Here is a 10,854-nt window from a genome sequence, read left to right on the forward strand (position 1 = left end):
CATTTTCTCCATGGGAGCCGACCTAGGAGCGATTTTGGACCACCATTTTCATCGTCACTCATGAGGTAAGTGATTTTTACTAGTTGTGAGTTAAATACAAGCTTTATATATGAATTTAGACATGAAAATTTGTAGTAATTATGAATTTTGAAGAAAGATCTAGAATTTAGTGTTTTTGGATTTAGAACGCAAATTTGGGCATGGAATTGATTTTTTTTTATATATTTGAGTTCGTGAGGTTATGGGTAATGGTTAGCTTCGAAAATTATCGAAATCCGAACACGTGGGCCCGAGGATTGATTTTATTGACTTTTCGAGCGGAGTTGGGAATGGGTTAAATTGATTAATTAGGGGTATTAGAACACGTTTTGATTGGTTTGCACATTGGTTGAGTAGTTTTGGACCGTCAAGCTTTGGTTTGAGGTGTTAGAGTCGCGTCGGAGCCGATTATGGAACTTCAGAACGAGGTAAGTCTCTTTTCTAACCTTGTAAGAGGGAATTAACCCATAGGTGAATTGATTTAATATGTGCTTCTATTTGTGGGGGCTACGTACGCACGTGGTGACGAGAGTCCATACGCAGCTACTAATCGTGCTATTGTCCAGGTAGTCTAGGAACCAAATCATGTTATATTTGCGATGTTTGCACCCTACTTGTTAATTTAATTGTTTAAATTATATTGGAACTTGATAAAGGAATTGTAAAATGTTAAACTTTATTTACTTGAGTTTTGGACGGGTCACTTGGCTGTTAATGAGAATTGATATTTCTTTGAATATTAACCTCTTAATAAATCTTAAATTGGCTGTTATAAAGTATTTTCTCTTTTGTGGAGTGGGCTGAACGCCTTGGTAGCAGATAGATGCATCTATGTTTCGAGCCGTTCGACCCTCGACAGTGCACTGTTTAAATATTTTATGGCATGAATTGCGCATGATAAATCTTTGGAACTAATAATAATTGATATTGCTTCATTGGCTTAAGTTATAAATTGTTAAATGATGAAAATAAATTTAGAAATTTCTATTAGTAAAAGGATTGTTAATTATTTCCTGTTATTGAGTTTTCAGCTATATTATATAATCCATGCTTAGTTATAATATCGATATTTTTCGGTTAGCCCATAGTAAGTTTCGGAGTCGACCCCTCGTTACTGCTTCTTCGAGGTTATATTAGATACTTACTGGGTACTGATCGGATCCAACCTTATACCACTATAGAGTGGCAAGAGCGGTCGATGCAGGTTTTACCCGAGGGATCAGGATCGATTTCCACAGAGAGCTAAGAAAGGTTTGGAATTGGGTTCCTATCTAATCTGGCAATGTGCGATGTTCTTAATTACACTTCCAATCATTCTTTGTTTGTTTACTATTCTACTTTAATACTAATGATGCAGGAAACTAAGCTAAGTATGATATTTTTGTATGGGGTTTTTTCTTAATTGGTAAAAAGGCACTAGGGAAGTGGCTTACTCCTAGGTGAGTATCTAATGAGATCTAAACTTAGGGCAAAATTGTTATAGTTGGGATCATGATATAGCCATTGCACGTAACTACTCACTCTATACCTCTCGGTAATTTGAGTGACTTTGCCCTAATTGGCTTTCTCAAGTCCAATTGGGTGTTCAAACAGTGCAAGCAAAATTGGCTCAAGTAGGGTATTACTATCTCTAGGTTTAACCCTTTAATAGGGGCTATGAATCTCTTGAATGAGATTGAATGCACCCCAATTCCTTGTTAGCCTGAATTTTCTAAACTTGGACTCTCTTTCTCAAGAAGAGCCTAAGTCAAAAAGGCACAAATTAGTGTTTGCAACCAACAATTCAACATTTAAAGCATAAATCAGGCGAAATATCATTCACCCATAAATATTTAAGCCCTAAAATAGAAGATTCATTAAATACCCACACTAGGGTTGAGCCACAACCCTAGCTAATGGGTCTAGCTACTCATAATCAAAGAGGAAATCAAAGATTTAGATGAAATATAACCCATAAAAAGTAAATACAAGATTAAAATCTAAGATTAATTGTTAAAGATATTCTAAAATTACTCAAAAAGGCTAAAAACGGTTGTTCACGTGCTCTACCAAACAACAGATGATCTAAAAATCTGAATGTCACGACCCGAGCCCGGGGGGCGAGACCGGCACCTAGTGCCTCATCTATCCTTGCGTACCACTTGTGACTAAGAGACTCTGAACATGTAATGTCATACTTTGGCTATGGGCCACATTACAAGATAATATGCGATGTAAAATATAAAACTAAATGGAGACTAACACTGACTAATGTCAACATAAATCTGGGCCGGCAAGGCCGTCATAATTATTACAACTGACAGGCCAACAAAATATACGTACAGGGCCTACAAACCAAGCATACTGCACTAACCGACAGGATATGTCTACAAGCCTCTACTGATAGATGTACTGTGATCGGAACAGGGCCCCGACCTACCCATAACCTATCAACATATATACACAAGATATACACCACACTGCTAGACCAGACAACTCCGAAAAAAGGGGGGCTTACCGATAAAGCTGAACTCGGGCAACACCTACTGAGGAGGTCTACCCGTCTGTCTGTGTGAACCTGCACGCATGAAATGCAGCACCCCAGAAAGGGACGTCAGTACAAAATAATGTAACGAGTATGTAAGGCAATATACCGAAGCTGAAACTGAACTGATAATATAATAACTGAAGGCAACTGGGTATCAAAGATAATCTGAGAATATGCTCATCATATGATACTGACTCAACTCTCTCAATATAGTGAGTAAAATAGCTGTCCGGCCCTATAAGGCTCGGTATGTAATATATATCTGCTCTGCCGTAGTAGGCTCGCTCATAGGCGCTCGGCCGTACTAGGCTCTGTATCTCGACCAACTGGGCTTGCTCATAGGCGCTCGGCCACAGCAGGCTCGGTATATAACTTACATCTGATCAGAGGTTGCCCAATAGGGGCCTGCCCATCGATTATAGCTCGATGGTAATGAAAATACTTTTAATACTGTATATATATAAATTCTCTGCTCTCTTGACTGGAAGAAGAAAATACTCAATTGAATATGAAGTCTCAATAAGGAGAATAATGTAACTTACAAAACTAGGAAAATATACGTAATTTGCGAGACTAGCCAAATATAAGTAAATTCCGGGATATGAATTTTTCTTTATGGCTCATTAACAAAATCGTGTAATGACAAGATCATGCAAAATGAAAAGGGCTTAGCCTTAACATACCTGTTCCTTGAATTATTTGATCGAAGTGAAGCTTCTGCTTTCGTGAAATATGTTGGAACGAGAAAATGAAGCTTCTGCCTCTGAAATTGGAACGAAACTTTGCTTGAATTTGTTGAAGTTTGGACGAATTTGCTTCAAATGAAGCTTTTGTTTTTGAAATGGAATGTTTCTGCTTCAATGGAACGTCCTTGGCTTCAATGGAACGTCCTTGGCTAAATAACAGATTTTTGGTTTCAAACCTCAAGTCTTGGTTTCAAGCCCAAAGACACGAAATGAAGCTAATTTGGTTTCTTTGAGAATTTGAAAGGAAAACTTTTCTGTTTCTTGAAGTTTTGGAAAGCAACGTTTTTGAATTCCTTTTGGTTCATATTGGATATGTAACAGACATCTTGAATAGTCATCATTTCTCATAAGTGACATCGTGCATAAGTGACTTCTTAGTCAATTCTGATTTGGTGGCTTCTTGCCACGTTTTGGGGGGAGGGGGAAGGTTAATTTATTAGTTTTTTATCCACTAATTAGTTAAATGAGTAATATCCTGTTACCCGATAATTAATCAATTACCATAAATTACTTAAAATTCTATTTATTTTTAAAAATACTTCATATATACTTTATATATTATACTACCGTGGTCATGTGGTACCTTGCATGGTACTAGTTCCTAATTGTCGGGTATTATCGCTCGACCCGTATTTATTCCAAATTGGCCACTTTCAACGAAACTCGTTTTCTATAATCCGTGTACCCCTTTATCCTTCATAAATTTATTCATCACTTACAATCCTTATAATCTCCAAATAATCTTTTCCTTGGACTGATGTCAATTACCTTACAACAAATTCAACGCACAATATTACAGGGTGCAACATCGTCGTAACTTAATACTGCGAAGCGTAACATCACCGTAATGTAATACTGCAAAGCATGACATCATCGTAATATATTACTGTAGAGCATATCATTGCCGTAATATAATACTATGGGACGTAATATCGACGTAATATTGCGTGGCGTAACACTGAAAAAGAAGTATTTATACACAGCTAAATTTTCTGGACAAAAATGCCCTTACGGAGGTTTCGCTGACAGCGGAAAATGGACCGCTGCAACGCTAAGTCTACGGCCGCGCAAAATCAACCGCGGACCGCGGTCTTCAACTTTTAGCTCCACTTCTGGCTCTCTGATTCTGACTACCGCTGAGGGCGGTAAATCGACCGCTACGGCGCTATAGCTACCGCTGCTGCGCGAAATCACCACGGGCAGCGGTGACTTGTTGATCCCCAAAACACACTCTCTGAACTTTGCCACCACTGAGAGCGAAATCAAGACCGCCTCAGCTGTGGACTCTCCGCGTCCGCATTTGTTTCTTTGCTGTCAGCGCTCTTTTGACTTAGCTTTGCACTTGTGCAGGTTTCACTCCTTTTTTGAGCTGGTTATGACTTCCTTGTCTCTTTTTGACCAAACATTGTAATCAAGCACAATAAGTTAGCTTTCGGGAATACTTGTACACACTTTTAATCCAAAACCTAAGCAAAAAGGAGCACAAAATAGGCTAGAATCCCTAGTTATCAACTCCCCCAAACTTAAGCTTCTGCTTGTCCTCAAGCAAACAAAGTAATTCCCACCTCCTCAAGATAAAAGAAAAGGAAAATTTCAGCTGTCCTAAAGTAACCTCATCAAGAATCAATTGGGACTAACCATTACCCTCAACTCAAATGCGTTATTAACAATACACAACCCTTTTAGCACCATGGCTATAGTGCAACACAAAAACATCAAGAGTTGACTCAACTCATCAAAGAAACTCTTTCTATCACAATGGCCGTTGTGGAACCCAAACTCATACTCCTCAACTCTCCATAAGCAAACCTCACTTTTAGATTATAGCGCTCAGAACGAGGATTGTGGAAAACACACTTATCTCTCTCAAAGGAAGGTGACAAGTCCGGCTCTAAGTACCATAAGCTTGCCCCTTATGTGAGTCACCACTAATGTAAGCTCACTCAACTCAAGATCATATAGGGATTTTGCGGGAATATAATGAAGGCTTTTGGTTCAAGGTAGGATATATTGGTCTATGAAGGTTTCATCTTTCCTTAAGCACTTAATTTGCTTCATTTTGGCTCATATTTTCTTGACTCTTTGAGTCATTTACTTCTTCCTTAGGGGTTAGAGCGACACACTGTCACTCTTTCTTGTTCATGTCAATCCTTTTTCTCCCTTCTAATCTTTCCAAGCCTTTCATTTTTGCTTTTATTGAATCCCTTCATTTCTTCTACATTGTTTGCTTTCTTTTTGACTTTTTGGCTTTTTCTTTCTTTTTCTTTTTTCTTCCCTTTTCTTCCTTTTTGTACCTTTTATCACTTTTGCATTCCTCGTCTCTCCCCCAAACTTATGTTTTTGCCTTGTGCTAAGGAAGATCGGGTGCTAAGAGAGGATCATTTTAGAATGGATAAAGGCTTGTATCATGGGTTTTGAAAGAATAAGGGCTATGGCTCAATGGGGTTGACTAGGGATATCATCATTGGTGGGATATGGATGTTTTCAAGTCTCAATTAGGATAAAGGAGAGCCTATAATCACTTCTCAAGTCAAGCTACACTTAGGATTTCATCTAGACAAACATTCAGGGCAAGTTCTAGACTCATTGGCACGGGACTTGGACTTGCAAATCAATACCTCACCACACAAGCTATAGGATTGCAAAAGAGATAGATTCGGGGGCCAACAACAGCCTTAGCTAAGATTTGAGCAATGCAAATGGTTCCGAAAAACCACTTGATGATTGTTTAGTCAACAAGAGTCTCAAGGTCACAACTATCACCATCCTATACACACCAATTTGTTTTTAACCATAAGGTCAAAGGTAAATGTGTTAGGCCCAAGTGAAGCTTTGCCTGAGGCACTATTACTCACTAGCTACTATTTACACAAAAACGAAAAGAAAACAGATTCAAACCCTTAAGAAGGTTGTCATGCCATCCATCATCGGGAAGAGCCACCCGGTTCACACAACTCCACCTTTGGAAAGAACCGTGGCATTAAGAAAATCAAAGGCTTATTGATCACAAAAACTTGTAAAATAAGAAGCTACGAACCGAAAAAGAGGCTACTAAATGAAATAAGAAGCTCTGCTATTAAGAAAAGTTGCAAAAGAAGTTATGAAGTAAAATGCGGAAAGTAAACTAAATATGTACAATAGGGGATTTAGACGAATATACATAAGAGGGAATGAATATATACATGAAAAGTTAACTTTATATACATACTAAAATTGAAAAATAATGAAAAGTAAAGAAAATAAATGGTAAAGTTATATACATACCGAAAGTTAAAAAAAATAAGAGTAAAGGAAAAATAAGTGTCATATTTACATCCCAGTATCACAAATTAAAATAGGACCACCCCCTCAAATGAAAGCTAGCATTGTCCTCAATGCTAAATACCCAAAAATAAGATCAAAAAGGGGTTAGAGAGTAAAGAAAACTCCCTATGGGTCCTGTGTCTGTATGGGGTCCTATGTCTGCATGGGGTCCTGTGGCTGGGTGCTTGGATCACTTGGAACGAAGTCCTCCAGCTGAATCTCCACATCATCACCCTGGGGTATCACTCTCCTCCTCCTGGGCTCACCCTCAGTCTCCTGCTCCTGAACATGCTCTGCCTGAGCTGCTGGAGATGGATCCTCCAACAGAAGCTCCAATGGTAAGTCACCAGCTGCCTTCATCTTCTCCACCTCTCCCCTCAATTTCTTCACCGACTTATTTGAGGCCCGACTCTTTTTCAGCTTCCTTGTCTGCTTGCTCAGCTCCTTAATTGAATTTCCTTGAACTGCAAGAGCATCCATGATAAGCATTTGGTTGTCCAGGAGCTTCTTCTGGTTGTCCAGAAGCTCCTTGAGAGTCTCCTCCACTAAAGCTGGCACCTGGGGCTGTGCGGGAACTGACTAGGCCGCCACTGAACTGGATAGCACAGACAGCTTAGAAGTTGCTGCCTGCATCCAGTTGTTGATTCTGGAGAGTGTTTGGTTCAACCTGTGAGCAGTCAACAGGTATGCTGAGGAGGAGGGCACTGAGGATGGCATGGAAGTAGATGGTCCGGAGGCAGGATTTGGTATGGCAGTGGGAGGCTGTGAAGTAGTAACTACAACTGCTGGCTCTTCAGATTGGCTAGTAGAAGTAGTAGCTTTTTCCTTGGATCCCTTGCATTTGGGGTTGCCGGGACCCTGAAGACTGTACCACGAGAAGGGTTTCTTGGGCTTTACCTTGATATCGATATCCCTTTTCTCTACCTCGTGGTCCTCAAAGTACATGGTGAGGAAGTTTGGAAAGGGGTAAGAATCTATCACCCTCGTTGACCACTCTGGTGATCACCCTAGACATGATATTCCCGACATTGATCTGAAACCCCGCCATGATAGCCGCCACTACAATCGCCTGGGAAACCGGCATGGTTTTTTCGTGAGTAGTGGGGTCTAGCTGCTGCACACAAAGGTCTCCCAGCCCTTTGCCTCAAAGTTCAGGGTGTTCCTCAAGATAGGAACCCCTGCTCTCAACCATGTGGAGTAGTATCCGGGAGAGCCAGAAGTGATGCCAACCACGGGCGAGCTGCCTCATCCATCGCCACCTTCTCTAAGTACAGTGACTCATCTTCATCATTGAATCCCAGGTAATTATTGATCGTCTTCCCATCAAACTTGACCTTCAGGTTCTGCACCTTAGTCACTTTTGTGCCCATTTTGATGTGGGAGGCATTGGCGTAGAATTCCTTGACTAAGTGCTCATTAGCATCCGGCACTTTGCTGGTGAAGTAGTCCCATCCCACTCTTTCAGTAAAGTGCTGCTTCATGTTGGGGTTGTGAGGTAGAAGATCCCGCTCTATGAACTGGCACTCATGTATGAGTTGACTTTTGAGGCCACCACTCCCTGAATTTGTGATATGCCAGCTCACTGACAAACCTCCATTGCCACACCTTCGGGTTTCTTTTCCTCTCCAAGCCTCCAGTCTGGGTATCCCCCCCTCTCCTATCATCTGGTACCTCAGCATCTACATCTATGGGATCCTGTCCAGGTGATGAAGCTGTAGTGAAGCTGAGGACTCACTACTCTCCGCTGAGCCATCAGACGACTCAGAAGAAGCAGGAGAAGTAGGAGAGGCTGGGGGTGTAGGCTCATCTGTCAATCTCAATCACCCCGTGAAGTCTGGTACATGTGTGGGCACCGAGTCACCCTCTGAGGCCTCCCGGGAGGAACATACTCACTCCCCTCTAAGTGGGAAGCAGCTCTATTTGCAGCTCGAATTTTTTTCCTCATTTGTCCGATTGATTTCTGTATTGCTGGGGTCAACTTAATTTGTCCTCGTCCCCTACCCCGGGAGGACTCTGCTTTCCCTTTTTGTTTCTCACCGCCACCTCTAGACTTAACCATTGTCTGCAAACATAATCAGTGGAAGAGTGTTAGTACTGGTGGTAGAAGAAGCAGTGAAGAAAAGCAGCAGAACAATTTACAGAAAAAGTTGCAGACCACTGTCAACGGAAAATGAAGTGCGGCCACAGAATGATCACCGCTGACCGCGGAAAATGCATCGCGGCCATGGAGGTGTGGGGATCAGACTACCCACCCTCTAAATCTAAGCACAACAGACCGCGAGAAAAGCACCGCGGATGCGGTAGTTGCACCGCTGTCAGCGGAATTTATCACCACTGACTGCGGTCATCAAGGCATCCGAACTCAGTCATGAGCGTTGACCACGGAAAAGCTTCCGCGGCCGCGGAATTCGAAAACGGCCTGAGTATTTCTGGGGTTTCTATTTGTTCATGCTTTTAGCAATATCATCTACATTGTTAACCCCACTAGGTGTTCCTCAATAAATCCTAACTATTTTAAGACTAATTTAATTAATACTAATAAACCCTAAGTGAAAATTAAGAGAAAAGAAGAAGAAAAAGTAAAAACTATCAAGTAAAAGAAAAACAAGTGCAAAATTAAAGACTAATGAATAAGTGAAATTACCAGATGTGAGATGAGTGATGAAAAATGAACTTTGATTGTGTTTGTGCAGATTAGGGCTAAAGTGAACAGTGAAAATTTGTGTTGGAGAGTCAAATGATCGAGAAGGGTAAAAGGTTTTCTAAGGTCCTATTTATAGAAAACACCCTGGGACCCACTATAAGACCTGCTGTATTAAAACTACCGCAGAGAGCGGTAAATGGTACGAGATCGGAAGAGCANNCTAAAAAAGAGATTTGTACACAGCTAAATTTTTCGGACAAAAATGCCCCTACGGAGGCTTCGTTGACAGCAGAAAATGGACCGCTACAATGCTAAGACTACTACTGTCGCGCAAAAGCGAGCGCGGACTGCGGTCTTCAGTTTTTAGCTCCACTTTTGGTTCTATGAATCTGGCTTCCGCTGAGGGCGGTAAATCGACCGCTGCCGCGCTAAGGCTATCGCTACCGCGCTAAATCACTACGGTCAGCGGTGACTTGTTAAGTCCAAAACACACTCTTTGAACTTTGCCACTGCTGAGAGAAAAATCAAGACCGTCTCAGCGGTGGACTCTCCGCGTCCACGTTTGTTTCTTCACTGTCAGTGCTCTTTTGATTTAGTTTTGAACTTGTGTAGGTTTCACTCCTTTATTGAGCTGGTTATGACTTCCTTGTCTCTTTTTTATCAACACTTCAATCAAGCACAATACGTTAGCATTCGGGAATACTTGTACACACTTTTAATCCAAAACCTAAGCAAAAAGGAGCACAAAATAGGCTAGAATCCCTAGTTATCAATAGGGAGAGAGATTTCTTTTCAGGATGCGGCCAATGTGGCCAGGTGAGTTGAGATGGTTTTAGCTTAGGGAGTGATCAGGGGTCGGACAAGAGGCCTCGTCATTCTGGCAGGTTCAATGGTGCCTCGTCTGGAGGCAGGGATTGTTTTGGTAAAGGCCATCCTCCCAGGCCGTTTCATTCAGCACTTCAGGCTTTTCACGGTGCTCCAGGTGGCCGTGGCTCTCATATGCAGTATTCTGATCAGCTACCCTACAGTGCATCACCAGCTCCTTTTAGTGCACCTCTGCTCCGAAGTTTTTAGGGCGGGTACTTAGGCCGTCAGGGTCAGTTTCAAGGTCAGTAGCCGAGGTCTTGTTGTACTTGTGGCGATCCGAGGCATATTGCTAGATTTTGCCCTCGAGCATCGAGCAGTTCTTAGCATCAGGGTTCTCGTGCCATGGTTCCGGCAGCGGGTGTCCCACCGCCCGCTCAACCAGCTAGAGGTAAGGGTCAGGCAGCTAGAGGTGGAGGTCGAGGTGTTAGAGGTGGAGGTCAAGACTCTGGAGGTGGAGGCCAGCCAACAGGAGGCCGTCCCAGGGATGTAGTTCAGAGTGGTGGGGCCCAGCTCTGATGTTATGCTTTCCTAGCCAGGCCTGAGGCTGAGGCATCCGATGCCGTTATCACAGGTACGGTTTCAGTTTGCAGTAGAGATGCTTTAGTTCTATTTGATCCAGGGTCTACATACTCCTATGTGTCATCTTACTTTGCTTCGTATTTGGTTGTGCTTCGTGATTCTTTGAGTGCTCCTGTATAAGTGTCCACACCGGTGGGTGATTCTATTAT

Source organism: Nicotiana attenuata, unplaced genomic scaffold (assembly GCF_001879085.1).
Source record: "Nicotiana attenuata strain UT unplaced genomic scaffold, NIATTr2, whole genome shotgun sequence".
Classification (NCBI taxonomy): Eukaryota; Viridiplantae; Streptophyta; class Magnoliopsida; order Solanales; family Solanaceae; genus Nicotiana; species Nicotiana attenuata.